Below are 26,841 nucleotides of genomic sequence, written 5' to 3' on the forward strand. Positions count from 1 at the left end.
TTTTCATTATATCAGATTATATTTTATTGACGGTTTATATAACATTTTTGAAGAAAAGATAAAGAGTGCGTAATTTCTCTTTTAGCTAGGTGTACTTCACACACGGTTGATATACACAAATGTAAGTAAAATCGAGTAAGAATAGCGAAAGTAGTGCTGTAGTCAAACGTTTAACCGTCCGGTATCCGGCGGATTCTGTTTTCAATTGGACGGGGATTTCGCTTTCCCGTTTTTTTATTTTTTTATTTTTTTTTAATAATTTTTTTTTAAATATATATATATATATTTTTTTTTATTTTTTTTAAGTTTCGATTTATGCCCCTCCACCTCGCACTATGCCTGGCAATGTCTCCCAGCTCAGTAATCTGTGTGTTGACTCACCACTCCGAAACTAGAACACTCCAATTTGTCTGTCATCTTGGTTTTAAAGTATTCTTTGTAATAGATATGTAGTTTATAATAATATTTCATCCAACTTTTTCACACGGCGTACCACAAGGTTCTATCCTAGGTCCTCTACTGTTTTTAATTTACATTAATGATCTTACACATTCTTCTAAAATCGACATTGTTACTATTATTTGTGACAAGTTCTCAAGCACAAATCGGCGCCTTCAAATGCACCTCGCAGTTAAATTAAAGTCCTTCAGGCTTTTTCACACGGGCCTGGCTTGCTTTTTTTTAATAAATCGTTTAACCGTCGGAAAAATCGGAAAACCGTCCGGTTTTGACTGGCGGTTAAACGGAATTGGAGATATCCGTGATGTTACAGCACTAAGCGAAAGCATTTCAGACATGGTGGGTAACAGTAGATAACGATAACTACAGAAAGATTATGGTTATAGAGGTAACAAGATTCTTATTATTTGACGGGAGATCATACAATTTTTGTCAACATTCGATAACTGTGTATAAAATACACCAAGACACTTTTTAGATTCCAATTATGAAATGGATAGGGGATAGGGGTAATGTGACCACTACTGAATTCCCAAAATTGTTTCAGTTTAACAAGAGGATTTATGGATTGAATCAACATTACCATCCAACTAATGTGCCTGAACAACTGAATGTTTTATGATTCTTTTACAACAGGGGAATTAACAAATACAAAATAAACAAAATGAGTGACTTACCCAAAAGCTGTAACCCTGGCGTCAATGAAATCAGAAGCGCCTTGTAAACCTAAAGCAGAGGCCACCTGTCAAAGGGGATTTTAAAAGTTCCGGGTAAAAATAAAAATAATGTACATTTATAAAGTGCAAAAATTATGCTAATATATTCTAATCAGCTCCAGAAGCCCCTGAAATGCTTAAAACTATTTATAAAAAAAAAGACAATGTGAAAAGACGATGTGATTTTGGTTTTATTTTAAAACTCTTTCCTAAAAGGGTTTCCTCAATTTATATTGTAAAGTTATTCTACAGTTTGGGCCCTGCGCATACAAATGCTTGATATCCAAGTTTTTGTGTGTGTTTTGTATTTTATGTAATGAGGTTTGCAATAACGGCCTAACTTGGGGGCTACATAATTATAACAATACCAGGATTTTGAAAAAGGGAATAACTTACATTTGCATTGATACGGGTCGCCAGATTTTGATAATCTGCTGATGCTGGATCTAAGAGGGAACTTGTGAAGGGTTCACCCAGTAGTCTGATGACACCATACACTGATACAGTAGTGTCTTTCAGAAGAATGAATAAAGAACATATTGTGGAAGGAATTAATCATAGGTTATCCATCTAAAATATATAGTTATAGAATCCCTCTTTAAAAAGCGTAGATCAGATAATTCACCGATCACTTAGAAACAAAGGGATGTGAAAAGTGATTTCGGTGAATTGTCAATGGATTTATTCAGATAAAAGCCTGTAAACAACAATGAAGCCTATAAACGAGAATCCCTTTCAAGAAATACCCAGTTTGATATCATAAGAGGCAAATGTAGATGTACACAATAATCTTTATGCAATTGGCTTCATGAAAATTATTAAAACAGAAAATAAAATATGAATCACACATTTTTATCACCACACAAACGTTGGAAGGAATCATCCATACATTTGAATACATTTACTTGATAATTAACTCTGCTTAGCTTTTCAAGTTATGAAGAAAATGGAGATGTCCGTGTTAAGCTGAGAAACTGTACAGGAGACTAAGCAAGAATACAATAAATCTCTCAAAAGGACCAAAGTTATTATTAGGGGTAAGGTTTACTTTAACTTTCATCCAATATGATTATATACCTTCTGTGATATAATAATGGACATGATAGACATGTCAACTAATGTTATGCTTTCTTAAACAACAAAAAACCTAAAGACTGAAAGGCTTTCTCGACATAGGAACAATTAATGTATATAAAGTGAATTCCATCCATAGAGGTGCTATTTTGCATTACTGGTAGGTGGGTCAATTTATTGAAAAACTATCCCAACCCCCCCAGAAAACTTTTTTTTTTCAACGGTTTCTGGTAGTGTATGACATCAGGAACAACATACTATAATAATAATATCGGTAGTTGGTTCTTGTGTAGCGCTCATATCTGTCAAACTTAAAGGTTCAATGATTTAAAAAACTAACTTTAATGTCATTATTGCAAAGGTGAAACTTTGATTGGCCAAGGTTATCAAAAGCCAATGCTTGGAAACATTCGAAGTAATGATTATTAACAATTACAAAACTCTTAGATACAGCCCCGACATTATTAATAATAATAATAATGTAACTTATATCGCGCCAAATCCACTCTGTGGAGTGCTCAAGGCGCGTGTAAACAGGAAAAAAGATCAAGACTTGAAAAGAAATGTTTTGAGATGAGTTTTGAAAGAATCAGAGGATAAACATTTTTTGATGTCTTCAGGAAGGCCATTCCATAATTTAGGACTAGAGTATGCAAAAGATCTTTCCCCCCACGTTTTGGTAATTTTGGGGGTTACAAGAAAATTGGAAGTGGACGAGCGTAGATGTTCTTATAAAAGACCAGTTGGAGAGCTTTGATTGAACTAATAAGTTGTATAGCTTTTCTTGAGGCTCTATGTCAGTCAGACATCTTTGTAGTCATCTCCTGTACAAGTACTCATTGTTTCATAACATGACCTGGCATGATCTGGGTTGCAGGTCATTATATATGTAGTTATACATGCTAGTCTGTATTTGCAGACTCTGTTAAACTACATGTAGCTATCACTACACCTCCCTTCTTTAAAAGAGGTTTACATATACATATATAAAACTTCTTAAACTGTACAGAGTGACAGGGTGGACTATCTGTACACTCTCGACTGTACTAGGGCATTATTCTGTCCCTTAAAGCTGGAGTACTGTCGCTTTCAAATATAGAACTTATTACGCGACAGTCCATATCTTTCAAGGTTGCGATTCGCGAAACTGGAATTCTCCGTTGAGGTTGAGTGATATCTCTTGATTTTTGTAATCAAAGTGACTAATTAAATCCGGTTATATTTTTAAACTATAACATGCAAATATATATGTCATGCTCATGCAATCCTGCAGTTTTGTTTTAAAGTCCAAGTTGAACTCTGTAACTATAAACTATTTACAAAACGCGAAAGTCTTTCTCTGTAGTTCGCTTTCATTTATTTACAAGTTCAAGCGATCTGGCGGTTTAATAACTCGTCCGCTTCTGGTTCTGGTTGATGACGTAGTTGAGCTTTCTTCAGATGCTGGTTGCTTTGTAGCTTCTGCAGTGTCATCTAGCTCGAAGTCATCCTGTGTTGGTAGTGGAATAGACTCGGCGTGTTGTTGACGTGGGACTGGCCTGAGGTGACGTCTGTTTCTGCGACGTATCTCTCCTGTTTCTGTCTCGATCTGGTATGATCTGTTTCGATCCTGGACAGACCTGACAATACCACATTTCGACCAGGTGTTGGTTTTCATGTCTTGGAGTATGACATGATCTCCAGGCTTTAGCTTTGACAAGTCTCGAGCATGTTTGTCGAATCGCTCTTTTTGCTTCACCTTATGCTCCTCCTTTCTTCCCCTCACTGATCGAGTATTGACCTGTTGGTTGTCGAGTAGACTGACAAGCATGGGGAGATTTGATCGAAGTCGACGATTGTAGAGGAGTTCTGCTGGAGACTTTCCGCATGCTAGTGGTGAACTGCGATAGACTTGTAGAGCTCTGTGGATATCCTGTCCACTGTGCTGTGACTTCGATATGAGTTTTTTTACAATCTTCACAGCATTCTCTGCGAGGCCATTGGATTGCGGATAATATGGACTTGATCTAGTATGGTGAAAATCCCATTCTTTCGCAAAGCTCTGGAACTCTTGGCTTGCAAATTGAGGACCATTATCCGACATCAGTTCACATTGCGTTCCATGGCAAGCAAATTCTGCTTTCATGTGGTTGATCACGGCCTTTCTACTAGTAGAAGTCATAGTACATACTTCAATGAACTGTGAATAGTAGTCGATGATGACCATGTACTCTCTATTGTTCAGCGTGAACAAATCAACAGCAACTTTTTCCCACGGGCGGTTCAGCACGTCATGAGGATGTAGACTTTCAGCTTGCTGTTTTGGTCTGTACATTAGGCATGAAGTACAACTTTGGACCATTTCAGTGATGTCTGTGTTGATTCTGGGCCAATAAATGACTTCTCTAGCACGTTTCTTACACTTCTCGATGCCTAAGTGTCCTTCATGGATTTTGTTTAGCATGAACCTTCCCATAGTAGTGGGAACCACTATTTTGCTGCCTTTGAAGATGATGCCATCTGCTTCAGAGAGTTCACTCCTGATGTTCCAGTATTCCCTGACTCTAACTGGACATTGCTGCTTCGTTTCCGGCCAACCATCTCTGATGATGCCTAGCAGCTCTTGCAGTTGATCATCTTTCTTTGTCTCTTCGACAATCTGATTTCGTTTGTTCGATGTAACTGGCATGCTCTTGACAATAGCATCTACGTAGACTCGGATATATTCCTCAGTTTCAGCATTCAACTCAGCCTTTGGATCTACTGCTCTGGACAATGTATCAGCAGTATACATGTACTTTCCAGGCGTGTACTACAAGACCTTGAGATCATATCTCTGTACCCTAATGAGTAACCTTTGAATGCGTAGGGGACAGTCACCCAGTGACTTTACAAACAGTGGAATAAGTGGCTTGTGATCAGTCTCCACTTCTACTTCTTGTCCATAGATGTATTGATGGAATCTTTCACATGCGTATGTGATTGCCAGCAATTCTTTCTCGATCTGTGCATATCTAGTCTCTGCATCAGTCATTGATCTAGATGCATATGCGATCGGAACCCAATCTTGATCATATTGCTGTAGCACTGCACCAATACCATCCTTTGATGCGTCTGCTGACAGCTTGGTTGGTTTCTTGCAGTCATAGAAATGTAGGACTGGCTCTTGTATCAGAGCTTGTTTCAGCTGATTCCATGCATCCTCTTGTGCATGATCCCATGTCCATACATTCTTTTTGTCTAGTAGATGTCTCAGCGCTGCTGACTTGGTCGACAGATCTGGAATGAACTTCCCTTGGTAATTGATCATACCCAAGAACCGTTGGACATCTTTCCGACATTTCGGTCTCTCAATGTTCAAGATAGCAGACACTTTCTTTGGATCAGGTTGAACTCCTTGATCACTGATCAAGTCACCAATTAATGTGAGCTTCTTGCCATTGAACTCGCATTTGTCTTTGTTCAACTTGAGATTCATTTTTCTCACAATGCTGAGAACCTCTCTCAACCTGTCATCATGCTTCTGTTGGTAGTTCTCCATACAATCACATCATCCATCATTGTGTTAACTCCCGGAATGTGTGCAAACAGTTGGTGCACTATCTTGTGATAGACTTCCGGAGCACTACAAATACCAAAAGGTAGTCTCAAGAACTTGGCTTTCATCGAAAGGGTGCGGTGCGGTGCGGCGCGGTGTGGTTTGCTCAACGCACCCATTCGATAAAAGAGGGGGGGGGGCTTTTCTCGAAAGGGTGCGTTGAGAGCGGAGTACCGTTTTAACACACCCTTTCGATAAAAGCGGGGGGGGGGGGCTTTTCTCGAAAGGATGCGTCGACTAGTCTTTCGCATCAGTCGTTTAAAATGAGGATCTGGGACAGAAGGTAATAGTTGCCAATTTAAGTATATCGAAAATGTATTAAATAAAATGGAATGGTCTTGATTACAGAGTGGTCTCTTTCGTTGTTACTATGTTGATGGGGGAGACAGAGAGAAGGAAAAAAGAGAAGGAAAAAGGGAAAGGGAAAGGGAAGATAAAAGGAAAGAAAGAATAAGAATAAGAAAAGAGGGAAACGGGGGGGGAGGGCTCTTGCCTCCTCCTCACTCCCCCCCCCCCCCCCCGCCCGCCAAAAAAAAAATAAGAGAGAGAGAGAGAAGGGAAAGGGAAAGGGAAAGAAAATATAAAGGAAAGAAAGAAGAGGAAGAAGGAAAGAGGGAAACGGGGGAAGGGCGATAGGCTCTTACCTCCCCCCCCCCCCCTGCCAAAAAAAATTAATGAGAGAGAGAGAGAGAGAGAGAGGGAAAGGGAAGGAAAGGGAAAGAAAGAAGAGGAATAAGAAGGAAAGAGGGAAACAGGGGAAGGGCGAAGGGCTCTTGCCTCCTCCCCCCCCCCCGCCAAAAATAAATAAGAGAGAGAAGGGAAAGGGAAAGAAAATATAAAAGGAAAGAAAGAGGAATAAGAAGGAAAGAGGGAAACGGGGGAAGGGCGAAGGGCTCTTGCTTCCTCCCTCCCACCCCCCGCCAAAAAAATAAATAAGAGATAGAGAGAGAAGGGAAAGGGAAAGGAAAGGAGAAGATAAAAGGAAAGAAAGAAGAGGAAGAAGAAGAGGAAAAGAGGGAAACGGGGGCGAAGGGCTCTTGCCTCCCCCCGCCCAAAAAATAAATAAGAGAGAGAGAGAAGGGAAAGGGAAAGAGAATAAAAAAGGAAAGGAAGAAGAAGAAGAAGAAAAGAGGGGCTCTTGCCTCCTCCTCCTCCCCCCCCCCCCGCCAAAAAAATAAATATGAGAGAGAGAGATAGAGAGAAGGGAAAGGGAAAGTGAGAGAAAATATAAAAGGAAAGAAAGAAGAAGAAGGAAAGAGGGAAACGGGGGAAGGGCGAAAGGCTCTTACCTCCCCCTGCCCCTCCCGCCATAAAAATAAATAAGAGAGGGAGAGAGAAGGGAGAGGGAAAGAAAATATAAAAGGAAAGAAAGAAGAGGAATAAGAAGGAAAGAGGGAAACGGGGGAAGGGCGAAGGGCTCTTGCCTCCTCCCTCCCCACCCCCCACCAAAAAAATAAATAAGAGATAGAGAGAGAAGGGAAAGGGAAAGGGAAAGAGAAGATAAAAGGAAAGAAGAGGAAGAAGAAGAAAAGAGGGAAACGGGGGCGAAGGGCTCTTGCATCCCCCCGCCCAAAAAATAAATGAGAGAGAGAGAGAAGGGAAAGAGAAAGAGAATAAAAAAGGAAAGGAAGAAGAATAAGAAGAAAAGAGGGGCTCTTGCCTCCTCCTCCTCCCCCCCCCCCCGCCAAAAAAATAAATAAGAGAGAGAAGGGAAAGGGAAAGGGAAAGGGAATAAAAAAGGAAAGGAAGAAGAATAAGAAGAAAAGAGGGGCTCTTGCCTCCTCCCCCCCCCCCCCTCCCACGCCAACAAATAAATAGGAGAGAGAGAGATAGAGAGAAGGGAAAGGGAAAGGGAAATAAAATATAAAAGGAAAGAAAGAAGAAGGAAAGAGGGAAACGGGGGAAGGGCGAAAGGCTCTTACCTCCCCCTCCCCCTCCCGCCATAAAGGGAGAGAGAAGGGAGAGGGAAAGAAAATATAAAAGGAAAGAAAGAAGAGGAAAAAGAATAAGAAAAGAGGGAAACAGGGGCAAAGGGCTCTTGCCTCCTTTCTTTTCTTTCTTTTCCTTTCTTTCCTATTCTCCCTCTTTTTCGTTTTTCTCTTTCTTTCTTCTCTTTCCCTTTCCTTCTCTCTCTCTCTCTCTCTTATTTATTTTTTGGCGGGAGGGGGGGGACGAGGCAAAAGCCCTTTGCCCCCGTTTCCCTCTTTTCTTCTGCTTCCTCTTCTTTCTTTCCTTTTATCTTCTCTTTCCCTTTCCTTTTCCCTTTTCTCTCTCTCTGATTTATTTTTTGGCGGGGGGGGGGGGAGGGAGGCAAGAGTCCTTCGCCCTTCCCCCGTTTCCCTCTTTTCTTCTTCTTCCTCTTTCCCTTTACCTTTCCCTTCTCTCTCTCTCTCTTAATTTTTTTTTTGCGGGAAGGGGGGGGGGAGGGAGGAGGCAAGAGCCCTTCGCCCTTCCCCCGTTTCCCTCTTTCATTCTTATTCTCTTCTTTCTTTTCTTTTATATTTTCTTTCCCTCTCCCTTTCCCTTCTCTCTCTCTCTCATTTATTTTTTTGGCGGGGGGGGGGGAGGCAAAAGCCCTTTGCCCCCGTTTCCCTCTTTTCTTCTTCTTCCTCTTCTTTCTTTCCTTTTATCTTCCCTTTCCCTTTCCCTTCTCTCTCTCTCTGATTTATTTTTTGGCGGGGGGGGTGGGGGGAGGGGGGCAAGAGTCCTTAGCCCTTCCCGCGTTTCCCTCTTTTCTTCTTCTTCCTCTTCTTTCTTTCCTTTTATCTTCTCTTTCCCTTTCGCTTTCCAATCTCTCTCTCTCTCTCTCTCTTACTTTATTTTTGGGCGGGGGGAGGCAAGAGCCCTTCGCCCCCGTTTCCCTCTTTTCTTCTTCTTCTTCCTCTTCTTTCTTTCCTTTTATCTTCTCTTTCTCTTTCCCTTTCCCTTCTCTCTCTATCTCTTATTTATTTTTTTGGCGGGGGATGGGGAGGGAGGAGGCAAGAGCCCTTCGCCCTGCCCCTGTTTCCCTGTTTCCTTCTTATTCCTCTTCTTTCTTTCCTTTTATATTTTCTTTCCCTTTCCCTTCTCTCTCATATTTATTTTTGGCGGGGGGGGGGGGGGGTGAGGAGGAGGCAAGAGCCCTTCGCCCCCCCCCCCCCGTTTCCCTCTTTTCTTCTTATTATTCTTTCTTTCCTTTTATCTTCCCTTTCCCTTTCCCTTTTTTCCTTCTCTCTGTCTCCCCCATCAACATAGTAACAACGAAAGAGACCACTCTGTAATCAAGACCATTCCATTTTGTTTAATACATTTTCGATATACCGGTACTTAAATTGGCAACTATTACCTTCTGTCCCAGATCCTCATTTTAAACGACTGATGCGAAAGACTAGTCGATGCACCCTTTCGAGAAAAGCCCCCCCCCCCCAGCTTTTATCGAAAGGGTGTGTTAAAACGGTACTCCGCTCTCAACGCAACCTTTCGAGAAAAGCCCCCCGCCCCCCCTCTTTTATCGAATGGGTGCGTTGAGCACACCACACCGCGCCGCACCGCACCGCACCCTTTCGATGAAAGCCCCGCACCGCACCCTTTCCATGAAAGCCACGTTAGATTACGTTTCGGCATGCAATATTCCTCATATTTGTTCAACACTTTCTCAAGCTTCATGCTCTCACCCTCAGCAAATACAAACGTATTATACAATTCCAAGGCAGCATTGCCAATCATGTGTAGAAGCATTGATGTTTGTAACTTTTCATCTTTTTCAGACATTCCTGAGGCAACATTGTATAGAGTGAATTTCTGTTTAAATTTTCTCCAGTTCTCGGAAATATATCCTTTTAAGTCGAGTGGAGGAGGTTAATTGACTGAGATTTGCCATTTTGTTTCTTTTTGTTTCTTAGCCTAGTGTAGTCACTCACATGAACAGCATAACAATTAGCTTTTTCTTTTTGTATCTTTGCAACAATTACTTTAAGCTCAACTATTAACTTTCACTGAGTTATTCTGTATGCTCATGTCCCATATATGTCACGCTTACTGCCCGTTATACTGGAACTGGCCCGGCACAGAACTATGCACTCCAATCCATACAACGACAGCGCCAACTATTATGGACATAACTACATTCACTGGACATACACTTAGACTCTAAGCCCTCTCATCATCTCTCACATCACAAAGAATTGGATTGAACTGGCCTGATTTCAATGATTCCTCCATATATATACTGTAAGGTGGGTTGCGGTGTACCGTTTTAACACACCCTTTCGATAAAAGCGGGGGGGGGGGGCTTTTCTCGAAAGGGTGCGTCGACTAGTCTTTCGCATCAGTCGTTTAAAATGAGGATCTGGGACAGAAGGTAATAGTTGCCAATTTAAGCCCCCCCCCCCCCCCCCGCTTTTATCGAAAGGGTGTGTTAAAATTGTACTCCGCTCTCAACGCACCCTTTCGAGAAAGCCCCCCCCCCCCTCTTTTATCGATTGGGTGCGTTGAGCACACCACACCGCGCCGCAACGCACCGCACCCTTTCGATGAAAGCCTCATTGTTTCATAACATGACCTGGCATATGCGTCATGGGTTGCAGGTCATTCTATATGTTGTGTTGTGTTGTTGTTGTTGTTTTAGTTTTAAGGGCGTGTGTCATTCAATTATAAGTATTTACGCCGAATTCAGGTTTTTTAATAATTTTAAATGGAAACACACACAAAAAAGGAGGGGAAAAGAAATCGACGCTGTTCAATTTTTCGCATTTTGCGTTATACATGCTAGTCTGTATTTGCAGACTCTGTTAAACTACATGTAGCTATCAACAGACATCGCACCTGAAAACCTCTCCGGTCGCTGCTGAGATATTACGTCACATTTTGAACATGATGTGCACAAGCAGACGATGTCCCATGACATCTCACACAATGTCAGTGCCTGTTTTGTCATTTTTTTTCTTCAGTTATTTCTCTTACTTTAATAGGGACTTTTAGATTTGCATGTGACGTCCATTCAAGTCAGTGCATTAAAAGGACGTCGATCGTAGCAATCCACGTTTTCGTTGTGCAAATCTAAAAGTTCCTACTGCCCTCAGGCGAAATGTTTAAGCTATTGCCCCACTCTAAACCCCGTGCAAGGTATTATTTTGATGAAAAATGCAAGGATTGAAGAAAAAAAAAGGAATCCGTCGCTTGTAAACAAAATAAGACGCCATTGTATTTTCAGCTGCATACACCGTGGCATGCTCGGCGTTTCAAGAGGGAACAAATGACGTCTATGCTATCATTCCGGAGGTTTTTTAATTTGAAAGTGTGGTTTCTTTGATTGTTCATTAACCCCTATCCTGTGTATTTACAAACAGAAGAATTTAGTTATCAGAATGGGGGTCATATCCCTTTTTGAATGGTGTAAAATTCCATCACATTTATATACACTAAACTCATTATAATTTGAGAAATAAAAGCATTGCAATTATGTTCATTCTTTATGGGATGTCGTCTGCTTGGGCAGAGTTGGTTCATATTGTGACGGCGTTATTTTCCGGCGAATCTCTCGCATATCCCAGATGCTATGAAGGTTGTTTTATTTGTATTTTTATAAATCACCCGATATGTAGTTGACCAAAAACTTGCATGATGGCCATCTGTTAGCATACCAGTTTCTAGTAATACGCTATTTGCCATATTTGTGATTTTCTATGAACCCGCACTTTAAGACACTCCTGGCGCTCCCGGTTATTACGTGTACCATGGCTTAAGCATTTCAAGTAATTAATTCCTGCCAGCGCGGTACCCATTTACATGTACGTCACCCAATCTGAGGCAATCGGACCCCCAGATAATGGTTATTTTCAAAATTGCATCCAAGGTTGCTGCCATTACCTTAAAATAGCCATAAATCATGATTTATCCATCTTAGAGATGTAATTTGGGGGTTGAAGAATCAATTCATAACAATTGTAATTGTAATAAAAATCCAAGATTGCGTCCGAAATGACTGCAGTCTCCTAAAAATGACCGGGAGTGAGTTACTTTGCTAATTTTTTTTTTACAGTAAAGCTATAATTAGCAAGATATAAAGTATGTTTTAGAGGTCAGGATGTTCACTAAAATGCTTTAGATTAAAATGATACCAAAATGATCGCCATCTTGTATTCCAAGATGGAAACCGAAAACTTAAATCAGTCTCAAATCGTGATATATCCTTCTTAGACATGATGCAATTTTGGTATCTTTGCCTAGGTTTTGGTTTGCGACAAAACGATTTAGACTGTTTAAAATGTGTTATGGTTTTCAGAAAACCTTGAAATCCAAGAAAGCGTCCAAAATGACAGCCGGTATCGCAAAATTATCGGATTAAGGTTACTATTTACAATATAGAGTTTGTGTAAACCAGGTCCATTTTAAGGGTAATAATATTCATTGAAAAATAGTATCAACTATAATTGTAACCTTCGTGGAACATTGTATACAAGATGACTGCTATTGAATCATTCAATATGGCTGCAAACGCCTTATATTGGCCATAAATCATTAAAGGTATCCCTCCCTTGTCTTTACCTTAGAAGTTAGATTGAGGGTTAAAAATCTATTGAAACTAATTAAACTACAGTTGTTGTTCCTTATGTCAAGCATATACCAGAAACCGTTGGAAACCTTTTGTTATTATATTTTTAAGGGGGAGGAGGGGGTCAAACCCTATTTTGACCAAACTACACTGTCGCTCATATAGGTGGAATATTTTTGTTTTACCCCAATTTATGGAATTATTTTAAAAATAATTTAAGAATAATAGATTTAGATGAAAGTATACATTCTCAGATTGTATTTAATAATAATTTGCAAATGTGTGTGTTGCGTGACTACTAAAGCATGTGTATGCTTCTATGCTTATCAAATAGGGGACCTGCGTCCTTAAGTTATAAATGACAGTAATGAGGATTAATGCCCCCAAAAAGGGCACTAATATAGCACATCGACACGGTTTTGATCCTGGGGCCTCACAGTTACGAGGCAATTGCTTTGTCACTGAACCATGACTGTACGCAGCGGGGGCTAGGGTAGGGGGCAGTTTCCATAAATAAAAAATAAAACAGAAAATGCAATAATTTTTCCAAAATTTATTGCATTTTACACCCGTTCCCAACATTACCGGGGACCGGGGTAAAATGCAATAAATCATTGAAAATTTATTGCATTTTCTGTTGTTTTTTTAATTCATGGAAACTGCCCCCTACCGTAGCCCCGACTGCGTACAGTCATGGTTTAGTGACAAAGCAATGGCCTCGTAACTGTGAGGCCCCAGGATCAAAACCGTGTCGATGTGCTATATTAGTGCCCTTTTGTGGGGCATTAATCCTCATTACTGTCATTTATGACTTAAGGGCGTAGTTACCCTATTTGATAAGCATAGTAGCATACACATGCTTTAGCAGTCACGCAAAACACACATTTGCAAATTATTATTAAATACAATCTGAGAATGTATACTATTATCTAGATCTATTATTTTTAAATTATTTTTAAAATAATTCCATAAATTGGGGTAAAACAAAAATATTCCAAATATATGAGCAACAGTGTACGTACCAGGTGAATACAAAAGTTGGTACATGTAACCCAAGGGTTCTAGAGCGAAACATATGTACAAAAACAATACAGGGGGTGTTTCACAAAGATCCTAAGTAGAACTTAACACTAAGTTGGACTTAAAAATTATGGACAGCCATTGGAGCCTTAAAATGAAATATATTCAAAAGCAAAAATTCAAGTATTTTAGACTTTTTTTTATAAATTCCACATCAAGAACATGAAATCTCCTTGATGATAAAAAATATGAATGATTTGAATCAACATTTTATGCCTTTCAAAATTACTTTTACAAAATATTTTCATAGATGCTAACGGCTTTCCATGATTTTTAAGTCCAACTTAGAGATAAGTTCAACTTAGAATCTTTGTGAAACACCCCAGGTCTATTCGTTTTGATTTTGCCTCACCTGTTTCGCATCGTGAACCAGCGAATCCTGGTGCACAATAACACGTTCCTTCCCGACACGTTCCTCCATTTCCACAGTTCACATTGGCACATGGATCAGTGCCAGTGCCGGGATCAGTGCCAGTGTCGGTACCGGTACCACCTGTAGGGATCGTGGGCACTCGCCATTAAAATGCATGCTTGTTTTGTTACAAACCTCATACATATTCATGTTTTGTTAATTTATGCGTGTGAGCAGCATGAGTAGGTGAGTGAAGACAGATTCATTTAAACGAAATATAGCCATAGGTAAAACATATTTTTTGTTATTTCCCTGTATATATGTGTGTGTGTGTGTGTGTGCTGCTTTGAGTATTTGTGTGTTGTGAGGTGCATGGCGGTTTTAATAAAATAATCATTACTGATAATTATAGTGATCATGCTGTTATCAAAAAAATTAATAATGCTATAGCATGCAGTTGAAAAGATATTAACCATTTTAAAGTACACAAAACTACAAGAAAAAAAAATAAAATAAAATATATGCTTACTTCCTTGCGGCACTGCCAGTTCGTACAGTTCCGAAAAGAAACAAAAAGATGAATGGAAAAGTACACAAGTAGTTGTTAAAATGCATTCTCAACAACAGTCCCATGCCAATAAATTTGCCAGTCACATTCACCCTAGAAAATTAAAGTATCAAGAGATTCATCATTTACCTCAACTGTGCCATTGAAAAATTTGATTTCATTGTAAATGATTTCCATTAATTTGAGTATGTCTGGAAGCCCTAATATTTGTATTTTTATTAGTCAAAACATTTGTCGTTTGCGACAATTCGCTCTGGTGACCAGTTACCACTAACAAACTCTCAAAGTTAACTGAAATTTAAACAAAAATCTTTTTCTAGCTTAAGTATCTTGGCAATTGGCAATATATTCATTTCGTAAGTTTATATACATCTAAAAAAAAAATGAAGTTATTACTCACACAGACGCACACACGCTCGCACACACATTAGCAACTACCCGTCGTACTAGAAAGATCGTACGATGAATATTTCATTATCACGATAATTTCACATCACATTTTATATAAAATGTTTGTCAATATTTCAATGAATGCATTCATCTTAAAGGGATAGTTAAGTTCTTGTTTCAGATTTTTTTAAAAATGCCTGCAAAGTGCATGGTTATTGCTCTTATTATTATGTAAGACATTTATAGTGCTCTTTTAGGACCTACAATTGCTATGAAGGTAATTTTATACCCCAAAATGTGTGAAATTTAGCCAATACAATCATACCAATTCAGCTCCACTTTCAAACAAATATGGTGACCTTTAATTAATTAATTAATTTATAATAACAATACACGGGCCGGCTAGTTGTGCGTATTATGACCAACATAAACAAAGCCAACATTAGCATTGGCTGGAATAAAATGTATAAGGCGCTATTTCATTTTTCAACGGCTGGTTCAAACTGTCCAATATTTGTGGGGCACCAAAAATATTAGAAATCAAAGAAGATTTTTGTCATTTAAGTTGTATGTTCTTTCAAATTTGACACTCATATTTTCATTATCTCACAAAAAGATTATTTTGTGAAGCGCCCTCTGCAACAAAACTCATCTATCCCTTTAAATGCAAATGAAAATATTACCAACAATGCAACAATATTATTTTGACTCACAGAACAGTGCGAGGAAGACAGCTCCAATTATAAGCAACAAGACGATAAGAAGCAAACAAAAACAGGTTATCCATCTTTGACGCAGGTACTTCATCCCCCCATCAGCACTCTTGAAATAGTGCCCTCTACGATCCATTGAATCATCACGCAATCCGCTGTTGTAGGGACGGCCAAAAGTCACGTCTGCCCGGCGGGAAGCATCGTATCTAAAGAACACTTGCGGCGATGCGGGCGATGCATGTTCATGCTTAAACTTAGGGGCCGGTCCACCTCTGTACCAGTTATACTGGTAAATCATGAAAATAGAACGAGAAAGACATTACATGACAAGGGCCGTCGAGGGACCACTTTGAAATTGAAGGTAGGGGGAGATTATTGCCGACAATGACAATGACAATTATTTTTTTATTTCTTTAACGGCCCCTTCTGGGGCATGGAAGAAATACAGTGAAATAGTACAAATATAATGTTCAGCAATGATATTCTTATAAAAAAAAATTTTTTAAAACAGCAGCGAACAACGAACAAATAAAGCTTTAGGATCTACTTTAAAAATTACATGATACCCTACATCTCAACTGGCAGTACTAACACTACTATGCAGTGCGTCCCCAAAAAAACTAAAAACTTTTGAAATGGCTACCGAATAAAAGATATATGATTCTGGGGGGGGGGGATTTTTATATGTATGGAAAGCTCATAAACTCAACTTTCAAAGTCCGAAAATTATGCATCCCTGGGTGAGCATTGCTCACTTTTGTAAAGTGTATGAAAATTAGGTTGCGCAGGAATTGGCCTTCCAATTTGTGAGAGGTAAATCCTTTGGAGCTTACGGAATTGAGGATGAAATAATGAATTGAGGATGAGTTTTGGTTTGCTGAGTGAAATTTGTGGTTTATGGGATTTACATTTTATGCATGAGTGAACAGGTATTGCATTCGTTATTACCGTATAGCAATGTAACTTTCCATTGTAGACTCAGTGGTGTGTTCATGGGAGTCGACAGAACGGGGTGATGGTACATGGTGCAGGGGAAGTGAAATGTAGGGTAGGACTTTGTTGGGTAGATGGGATAAGGGTCAAGAGGACATGTATGCCCCCTTCCCCCTCTCTTCTTCTCTCTCTCTCTCTCTCTCTCTGCCTGGGTGTACTTGTGCATATCTTGACAATTCATTAGAGAATCAACATTCAGCAATCAATCACTTAATCAACAATGTATTAGTCCAACGGTCAATCAATTAATCAATCAAGCATTCAATCACCATTCAGTATTTGAATCAATTTAATCATTCAATAAATCAATCATAATTAATCAATAACTCAATCTATCAATCATAATTAATCAATAACTCAATCTATCAACCAACCAATCAGTTATTTTAGCACTCAGGCGGGTACGCAGGGGGGGGGGGGTTCGGGGGTTAACCCCCCCCCCCGTCAGTTTTGTTTATATGTATGTTTAATGAGAAACCTCCCCCTTATGAGTTTTGAATATTAAACAAAACAAAAAACAAACAAAATCCTAATGGACGACCTAAAAAAGATGACCTAACCCCCTCCCCCCTCCAACGAAACAGAATGTCGAATGTCGATTGGTCAAATTTTCAAATTTCGGGACCAAAAAAAAAAAAAAAATCTCCTCTTACCCCCCCCCCCCCCCCCCATACCCTTTACATACCCTTTACAAAAGTGTGCAGTGCTCCCCAAGCATGAACTATTTTCGGACTATTTGGGGTCATTTGAAAGTTGAGTTTATGAGTTTTCCATACATATAAAAAATCCCCCCCCCCAGAATCATATATTTTTTATTCGGCAGTCATTTCAAAAGTGTATAGTTTTTTTGGGGACACACGGTATACATGTATGTATACTATGATACTAAAAAAGACAACAACCCATTAAACCAAAACTCTAACGTATTAAAAAGTACAAAACAAAATATCCAAACTTAGACATAATGATCTTATAGAATTTGGAAAGGTTCTTTAACTGCTTAACAGAATGTGCATTGCATAACTGGTGAAATTTGATAAGGTTAGGTCTACTGTAATACTATTTCTTAACATACTGCTTACGAAAGTCATTGAAAGCTGGGCACACCAGAACATAATGAAATTCATCACCCTGTACCTTAATATTAGATAGGGAACATAACTCAAGTGGTTGATCAGATAAATAACGACATATGGTAACTGGCAGCTTATTATTACCACAACGAAACTTACAAAGAGATATCCTATCACCGAGGTCCAATTTCAACAATAGCTCTCAAAACCACCTTCCTATTTAAAAAGCCTATAATTAAAGCATAAACGCTTTCTATAAACTTCATTATTCCAATTTTGCAAATCAATATCATTTAATCTAAGGTCCAAAGATGACTAACGCAACCTAGATTCAAGGGGGTATCCTCAACCCACAATTTTGACATTCCACTCTTGTCTAGGATACTTTTAACTTTCACAATCCACCTTGATTCGAAATCACAACTTTCATGTAGCTTACGTAACAGACTATAGATAATGTATGAAAGCTTAGATTTTTTCCCCTGACTAACCACTTTACTTGCTAAAGCAAATCTACCAACTTCGCCATATAGTTGGCGGTGCCACGGTTAAGTTTAAGCAAGCTTTTAAGGAATTTTCTATGAAATATTTCAATACAGTCTAACTTCTGAAAACCCCATACAGCCTGTACTTCACTACCATATAATAAAATCGGGACAACTAACTGATCAAAAAGTTCACATTGAATATCAGGAGGTAAGCACAACTTCTTTGCCTAGCAATTGAACATGTCTCTCCTGGCTTGATTAACCTGTTTGCTTACAATAGCCTTATCAAAATAACCATTATCATTTAAAGTGGTTCCAAGATATGTATAATCATCAACAACATCAATTTTACTAGCACCAAAATTAAAATCAGGGTATTTACAAACTTTCCCTCAAGAAACAAACAAAACAAAAAATCATTATTTTAGTTTTACTAGTATTAACAGACAATTTCCAGAGCTCACAAAACTAGTTTACGGCTGATAAGGCAGCTTGCAGCTCGTCAGCCGACTCAGAGTGCATCCCATCGAAGACAGGCTACACTAATGCATAAACAAAATATGTTTGAAGCGCAACGTCCCTAAGATAACAGCTGGTAAGTATTAGGTTTAAATCGTTCGTTCGTTCGTACAAAGAATATCAGGGGGTACATCATCTAGATAGGAAGGTCCTTATTAAGCCAACCAGGGGTGTCGATTTGTATCCGTGGTTGGGGGTTCGGAAATGGATCAAAGTAACCGAGAGGTAGAAGCGTGTGGCAGGTTGCACCCCCTCCCTTCCAAGTTATTAACTTTTTCAAGTCACCCTCAATAAAGATAACATTTCGGAGAATATAAGAGTGGTAATAAAATTAATAAGATGCTTAATGCGAGTCCACTCTCTTGCCTGCAGTGTAGGCCTACCAGACTGATATCAACTATTTTTAAACGAAATTTAGACATTACCAAAACAAAATCCAATGGTGAGGGATATCAACTTGAAAGTATTATGTTACTAGTGGCCAAATGCATTAATAAGCAACCAGAAAAGGTTCATGTAGACAGAAAAATCTTTATTTCCTGGTGATAGAAACATACATTTTATGAATATTGATGTCTCCAAACAACATTCATCATGAAAAACCCATTCCAATATTCTGTTTAAGGAGATCTCAAAAAACATAGTTCTCATTCGTAAATGAAAAACATATTGCTTTTGGTTCTTCATTGACTCTCTTCCTTCTTTAATTAAACCAACTGAATCCTCTCTGCGGGAAACTCAATTCAATGAAACAGAATATCACTGATGCAAAATTTGGTTCTCAAAATGACAGAAAATGTCCACTCCTGATCTCATACAAACTGTCTGTTTCTTAAAAACATAATACAAAACTTACGTTCCAACTACCAAACAACAAACTTCCAATATCTCCTTCTTCACCCAAATATACTTATCATACCAGATACGCTCTAAAATATAAGCATAATATTCCCCTAAGGCCCTGACCAGAGCACTATTTTTTCCTTCAAAAACTATAACCAGTCTTAGAAGGTGCATTATTATTGTTATAAACAAAACTTAAAATTTAATAACATTCTAACCTTCAAAAAACAACTTAAATATCTTATGCCTGTTACGTTTGAATACAATACATAGGCCTACATCAGCTTTTCAATAAAACAAAAATAAGTTATGACATAAGAATATTTCTCCAAAATATCGAACTGGAGTATTCTGTTGTATTGCTTGTTTATGTACATACAAAGAGCTTATTTTTAAGAGGCACAAGATCCATGTGTGTAACTTAAGAAAGAAATCTTTGTTTACCCGATTTTATTCAGGTGTCTATGGAAAATTGTTATTAAAAGATGCACGTGTTCATAATTTCTCTCCTAATTTAGGTTACCAATTTTGTTCAAGGTAAATAGAGGAAAATGTATATCATTATCTCCATTTGCTATCAATTTTGTTTTGCTCCTTTCAGAAAAAAACTCTTCAAATGTTTTACATGTAGAGAAATAAATAAACAAAGAAATGGATGAAATCAACTTAAAACAAAGTAAATACTGAGTATGAATCGGGGAACAAACTGAAAGTTTCGTCTCCTACATGCTGCCGTTTGGACAAAACCGTCTTTCTCTTGTCTTTCTTCCTTTTCTCTTCCCCCTTTCTTTTTTCTTCTGCCCGTTTCTTCCCCTTTTCCCTTTTCCCTTTTCCCCAGGTAGCAAGCCCATATGGGGCCCATATAGGGATGATCTGGGTCACTTTTGTCATCTGGGCTAAATGGAACCCATATATGTATCTCATATGGGGCCAATATTTAGTAACCTATATCGGATCTATCTGGGCCATCCCTTATGGGTCCCAGATGGGAATGAACTGGGCGTACACATAATGGGTAGAATATGAATATGCCCATATGGGTAACACATGGGGAAAATCTAGGTTAACCCACAAGGGATATATCTGGGTTAACCAATATGGGTACCAGATGGGATTAAGCTGGGCATACCCATTTGGGCCCAGTTTGGTATGGGTCCCATCTGTCTAATATGGGTCCCATATATAAGTATGCTTCTTGGGTGCAGATGCCTTGTGTATGTCTATATTGATGGTCATCTTGCGAGTAATAACCATTTAACTACTCTCATCGGGCTCTCATCATTAATTTTTCTCTTCATTTTTAAAAAATTTTTTGATGGTGAATTATTTGGGGGATGATTGTGCAGGCCACTCGCACCTGAAATATTTTTTTTTTTTTTTTGGGGGGGGGGGGATATATCCCCCATTCCCCCCCACCCGGGGGGGGGGAATCGACACCCATGTTAAGGATTTCGAGTTTTGGGTCTTACTATTTGTTAGAAAGAGGGAAACCAAATGATGGTGCAACGTGTATGTATACCTAATCCAGTTAGTGGTCGGGTCTTCCGAACCACAGCCTTCCACCGAGTCAAAATGAGTTGAAATTAAGATCGTTTCTAGTCGTCTTGCTCTGATATATTACAAAAAATGACCGAAATAAAACTGTCAGACTAAAATAAGACTCACGACCCTCGTCATAGGCCCATAGAAAGTAAAATTGCGCAAAATCCGAGGTGCTAATTATAAGACCAATATTATATATACGAAATATGATCTTGACTTACATATCTAGACTCTGACGCCATGGTGCAAAAGAAGGCCGGGGTGTTCACCTAGTCGTGTGTTTTCAAAAAACACGCAGATAAGTAGTGCGAAAATCAATTGGCACTCGGCAGAATTCACAATTCTCAGTCATGAGAAGGACTTGCCTTACTGTTTGTTATCAAGGAGGCAGGCATACACGTGATTGACAATTTCAAAGAAGCAAATCATTGTTTTAGCAAATGTTATTTTGATACCAAGCTTGGTTGAACATGAAGAGGAGTTTTGGTGCAATTTATTTGTATGATTATGAAGTCTGTCACGCGATCCTCTGTCAAAGGGAAAGGGTGCATACTGTATTCTTTGCACTGGCGTACTGGTGGGTGGGGCTTGGGGGGCGCCAGCCCCCCCCCCCCCCAAATAAAATTGAACCATGACTTATTTTCAATTCCATATACAAGTGATGTATAAATGTTCGTGATATCACATGATTTTCAACAAAATGCGTGTTTCTCCATTTCTGTTGCAAACTGACACATTCCCAAATGGCCAGGAAGAGCATATGTTTTTTTTATAGTCACTAAGGGGTCGTGGCCACTAACAGTAACACTAGTAAAAAAAATCCTATCAAGAAGCAACTGTGACAAGCACTGCCGGGCGTTCCATACTTACATCATGTAACACTGCACATGCACCGTAAGGGGGCCCAGTGGGGAAATTGAATTCAGACAAGATTAAGAGTAGTGAACGGTACAGCGAATCGTCTTCTTTCTCTAATAATTTAATGAAACGGCAAAGCTTCTGTGCTTCGGGGGGGGGACTGAATTCAGACTAGGATTAAGAGTCAAGAACGGTACAACGTATCGTCTTCCTTCTTTAATAATTTAATGAAGTGTCAAAGCTTCCGCGCTTTGCGCGGGAGGGGGAAACTGAATTCAGACAAGAACACGATACAACGAATCGTCATCTTTCTCTGATTATTAAATGAAATGTGAAAGCTTCCGCGCTTTGCGCGGGATGGGCGAATATGAATTCAGACAAGGATTAAGAGTAATAGTTTAATGAAACGTCAGAGTTTCCGCGCTTCGCGCGAGATGGACGAAAATGAATCCAGCAAGGATTAAGAGTTGGAACCGGTACAATGAATCGTCTTCTTTCTTTAATAATTTAATGAAGTGTCAAAGCTTCCGCGCGTTGCGCGGGAGGGGGAAACTGAATTCAGACAAGAACACGATACAACGAATCGTCTTCTTTCTGTAATAATTTAATGAAACGTGAAAGCTTCCGCGCTTCGCGCGGGATGGGCGAAAAAGAATTCAGAAAGGGATTAAGAGTAATAATTTAATAAAACGTGAAAGCTTCCGCGCTTCGCACGGGAGGGGCGAAAATGAATTCAAACAAGGATTAAGAGTAATGATTTATTAAATCGTCAGAGCTTCCGCGCTTCGCGGTATGGGCGAAAATGAATTCAGACAAGGATTAAGAGTAATAATTTATTGTAACGTCAAAGCTGCCGCGCTTCGCGCGGGAGGGGCGAAACAAGAATTAAGAGTCGAGAACGGTTCAACGGATCGTCTTCTTTCTCTAATAATTTCATGAAGTGTCAAAGTTTCCGCGCGGGAGGGGGGAGACTGAAAAATAACTTAGTTCCTGGCCCCGGGTTTATAGGGTTAAATTTGTAGACATTTGAGCATTGGCATGAATATATTTGTCGGTAATTGGTTGCTCGTTTTATCGGCAATCGGTGGCCTCTACACCCTCCCCACTCCCCCACTGACAAAGATCTAGCGACGCCCCTGATAACGACACAGTTTATACACTCGAGAAATTTGTTTGCAAGTACTACTGATGAAGTACCGGACCACAGTATTTGTGCATTTTGCGGCATCAAAGCATATACAACGTCTCAAGCCGTGACAGATCACTTTTCTCTAACTTCTAACCAATCAGAAGGCCTCGTTTTTTTTTCTTCCAGGAAGTGCCGGTGGAAATCAATACGCCAAATGTGGTTCTCAAATTGCAAAAGATACCTACTCTTGAAAGGGGTAGGAGAAAGCAATTTTAAGTCATATTGCTCCAGGAAGTGCCTGAAAATGCGTCTAATTTGGTTCTAAAATTGCAAATGCTTCTTACCTTGGGAGGGGGCCAAAACCCCCTCCCAGACCCACCCCCGCTTGGTCGCTCCCTCGCCGCTAAAGCCTCGTTCTGTCGCTTCATCGTTTTACATATATTTAACCCCATGCCATTTTGTGCCCCCCCCCCCCGGTAAGAAATTCCTGGATCCGCCACTGATGCCCATGCATGTTAGAGTGGGGTGCTGCGGATTTTTTTTTGGTCAGCCCCCCTAACGTTTTTGCTCATTACGCCACTGATCCTTTGTGCAAACAACATGCGGTGTCTGTGAATACTTCGAATTATGTTTTTGAGCAAATTTTATTTTGATACCAAGCTTGGTTGAACATGAAGAGGAGTTTTGGTGCAATTTAATTGTATGATTATAAAGTCTGTCACGCAATCCTCTGTCAAAGACGAGGGGTGCATACCCCATCCTTTGTGAAAATAACGTGCGGTGTCTGTGAATACTGCGAATTATGTTTTTGAGCAATTTTTTTTTCTAATACAAAGCCTGGTTGAACAGGAAGAGGAGTTTTGGTGCAATTTATTTTTATGATTATGAAGTCTGTCACGCGATCCTCTGTCAAAGGGAAAGGGTCAAGTACACGGTATCCTTTGTGAAAATAACGTGCGGTGTCTGTGAATACAAAATCGAGGATCTTCTTTTAAAATACACGATGTCGTAGCCGTTCGTAATGGCATTTGTGACCGCGAGGCTTTAACCCTAAAAATGCCGAGCTATTTGAGGTCTTAGTACGGCCCGGGGGGGGGGCATTATGGCCCTCATATGATCTCGGTCTTAAAACGACCGATCTCCACGAAAATAGGCACGCATGTCAAGTGAAGTGTATAAAATATAATGGTAATTTCATTTTTTTGAAAAATTTACTAATTTGCATATTTATGGTAATTTATGCAAATAAGGTCATAAAAATCCGTTTTTACCATAAATCATATATTATTCATATTTAAGCATTCTTTTTCACTACATATATTCATTAGACAATTTGGAATGATAATACGACAACAAAATTGGAAGAGCCAGCTTATTCCTTATGTTATCTCTTGTTTTTATAATTTCTTATGTATTTTTTTTTTTTAAACATATGTATTTTATTGTTTTTGTTGTTTTATTTCATTTCTAACTACAATTCAACTTGACTCCCAAAACAACCACCTAAACTTTAAACAAGACCTAATCACCAATGTTCGATCTAATTTTATTTAAAAAATGACGTTTCCATATGTTTTGTACACAAATCACGGGCTGACATGCAAAGACAAAAGTTCAAGTGACCTTGTAACTGTAGGTCCGATTTTCAAAAAAAATAAATTAAAAGATGCGCAAGACTCGAAAGAAAAAAGTCAGCGAGCGGCCTTATTAGGGTTAAGCTACGGTCACAAAGGTTCGTACGAACGATGCGTTGCGTTCCTACGAATCTCCCTGTTTTTCCATTGTCTTCCCGAATATCCATTGTCTGAAAATCGTTCGTACGGCGTTCGTAGCAGTTCGTAATGGTATTTGTGACCGAGGCAACCAAAGCATATTATTATTGCAGGAATTTTTCAATAACAAATGGCGCTATTTGTCTTTTAAAAAAGCGTTGCCATGATGTCTGAGCATAGACCATTTTATTTCATACCTATTTTGGACAAACAAAAATTATTTTCTAGATGCATTTATCTTTGTACTTCAAAGCACTTTACACTCAAACGGACCAATCAAAGTCAATTTAGACCTAATCGAATGGCAACAAAAAAAACAGACCCTTCTAATAAGCACATTTATCAGTGGCGGAACCGGGGGGGGGGGTCTGGTGGGCCCCAGTTTTCCAAAACTATGAAAAGTTTCCCTTACATGACAGAGAGGTGAACAAGTACAAAATTTCGTTTGTAAAATATTTTACTTTGTTAGGCTGTTACAAGAAACTCCCCTCTCCATGGAAACATATTTTTCTTCAACAAAACTTCCAAAACTTCCACACTGTTATGCTTCCTTTTAAGACCCATTTCAACTGTAACTATGATGGTATTGTAAGAACTTCTGTTGACGTGTCCAAAGGACAAATGTATTCTATGTGTATGCAAATTGACAATCCATCTATTTCGTAGCCTACGGTCAGGGTTCAAATTCAGTTTTCTTTAAATTATTAGTCCCGGTACTGATGATCATTTAAACAATGTATGTACCATGAGATTGTCATGTGTACGCCACATCAAATAGCACCCAAGTGTTTTTTATTGTTGTAAAGAACTTATTGCCTTGCATCCAGTAGATTATTAACATGTGTTTGATCTTGTTATCGAAAACAAGTTCAAACACATCATCATAATCTACGGGGTGCAACCAAAAATGTCTTTACAACAATTGAAACTTCTTCCAAGAATACTACTTATCAGGCGCGTACGCAGGGGGGAGGGGGGGGTTGGGCTTAACCCCTCCCCCTCAAAATTGTTTATGTGTGGGTATCGGAGGATACCCCCCCTTACTTTTTCAAGTGTATGAACACAAATTGTGCTAAAGGGTAAAGAAAAAAATGACTTTACCCTCCCCCTCCCCCTCCCCCCCTCCCCCCCCCCTCCCCCCCCCCTCCCCCCCCCCCCCCCTCCTCCACTAAACGAAATTTCTGTCGGCATAATTTTCCAATTACCGGGACCAAAAAACAAAACAAAAATGTGCTCTTATCCCCCGCTTATTCAGCGGCTGGCTGAGTCGTTGCGAAATTGTCGGCGCGATGTTCAAATTTTAACCCCCCCCCCCTTGAAAAAATCCTGCTTACGCTACTGGGTACAATGCGACTGCCACGTAACTCTACATCGAATAGCACACCATTGTTGTAAAGAACTTATTGGCTTGCACCCAGTAGATTATTATCATCTGTTTGATCTTGTTATTGAAAACATGACCAAACACATCATCATAATCTACGGGGTGCAACCAAAAATGTCTTTACAACAATTGAAACTTCTTCCAAGAATACTAATTATCAGGCGCGTACGCAGGGGGGAGGGGCGGTTGGGCTTAACCCCTCCCCCCTCAAAATTGTTTATGTGTGGGTATCGGAGTACCCCCCTTACTTTTTCAAGTGTATGAACAAAAATTGTGCTAAAGGGTAAAGAAAAAAAATGACTTTACCCTCCCCCCCTCCCCCCTCCCCCCCCCCCCCCCCCCCCCCCCCCCCCCCCCCCCCCCCTCCTCCACTTAACGAAATTTCTGTCGGCATAATTTTCCAATTACCGGGACCAAAAAACAAAACAAAAATGTGCTCTTATCCCCCGCTTATTCAGCGGCTGGCTGAGTCGTTGCGAAATTGTCGGCGCGATGTTCAAATTTTAACCCCCCCCCCCCCTTGAAAAAATCCTGCTTACGCTACGGGGTACAATGCGACTGCCACGTAACTCTACATCGAATAGCACACCATTGTTGTAAAGAACTTATTGGCTTGCACCCAGTAGATTATTATCATCTGTTTGATCTTGTTATTGAAAACATGACCAAACACATCATCATAATCTCCAGGGTGCAACCAAAAATTTCTTAACAACAACTGAAACTTCTTTCAGGAAGCCTTACGATAAAAGCTGTTCTTTATTCAAAGATCATTGTAA

This window comes from Strongylocentrotus purpuratus, unplaced genomic scaffold (assembly GCF_000002235.5).
Source record: "Strongylocentrotus purpuratus isolate Spur 01 unplaced genomic scaffold, Spur_5.0 spur5_scaffold_14, whole genome shotgun sequence".
In the NCBI taxonomy this organism is placed as follows: domain Eukaryota; kingdom Metazoa; phylum Echinodermata; class Echinoidea; order Camarodonta; family Strongylocentrotidae; genus Strongylocentrotus; species Strongylocentrotus purpuratus.